Below are 932 nucleotides of genomic sequence, written 5' to 3' on the forward strand. Positions count from 1 at the left end.
ACATGCACATAAGGAATTTTGTCGAGATCTGTAGTACTTTCAAATATAATGGTATGACTGATGAGGCTTTGAAGCTGAGGCTTTTCCCATTCTCTCTGAGGGATAAAGCTAAGGACTGGTTACATTCTGAACCAGCTGGGTCAATCACTACTTGACAAGATCTTGCGCAAAAGTTTCTGGTGAAGTTTTACCCAATGGCGAAGACTGCGGCTATGAGGAGTGCTCTTACTCAGTTTGCGCAGCAACCTACAGAATCTATGTGCGAATCTTGGGAGCGCTACAAGGAGATGTTGAGAAAGTGTCCACATCATGGAATGCCCGATTGGATGGTGATCACTGGTTTCTATAATGGTTTGGGGGCCCAATCTCGTCCCATGCTTGATGCAGCAGCTGGAGGCGCATTGTGGGCCAAAAGCTATACTGAGGTTTATAATCTTATTGCATCTGACTTTTCAGGTAGTGGGGAGGACAAGCTCTTAAGGATTTTGAGAGAATTCAAATCGGCTATTGGATGGACCATAGCAGACATCAAAGGGATCAGCCCTTCATATTGCATACATAAGATTCTGCTAGAGGAGGGTAGTAAGCCGACTGTTGAACAACAGTGCAAACTTAATCCTATCATGAAAGAGGCAGTGAAGAAAGAAATTTTGAAGTGGATGGATGCAGGAATCATTTATCCTATTTCTGACAGTTCTTGGGTGAGCCCCGTGCAATGTGTACCTAAGAAAGGAGGTATCACTGTGGTAGCAAATGAAAAGAACGAGCTCATCCCCACTCGAACAGTCACAGGATGGAGAGTATGCATGGATTACCGAAAGTTGAACAAGGCCACGAGGAAGGATCACTTCCCTCTTCTGTTTATTGATCAGATGCTTGACAGGTTGGCTGGTCATGAGTACTATTATCTTCTGGATGGCTACTCGGGGTAT

At 44.5% G+C, this 932-nt stretch overlaps 1 non-coding gene across 1 annotated transcript; it reads right to left on the bottom strand.

Moving 5' to 3' along the window:
- Positions 1 to 209: 209 nt before the first annotated feature.
- On the bottom strand, positions 210 to 316 carry LOC141688075 (small nucleolar RNA R71). Its single transcript, XR_012561542.1, has one exon. It is a non-coding gene; the product is annotated as a small nucleolar RNA R71 (small nucleolar RNA).
- Positions 317 to 932: the final 616 nt, after the last annotated feature.

The sequence above is a fragment of the Apium graveolens genome, chromosome 9 (assembly GCF_009905375.1).
Source record: "Apium graveolens cultivar Ventura chromosome 9, ASM990537v1, whole genome shotgun sequence".
Taxonomy (NCBI): Eukaryota; Viridiplantae; Streptophyta; class Magnoliopsida; order Apiales; family Apiaceae; genus Apium; species Apium graveolens.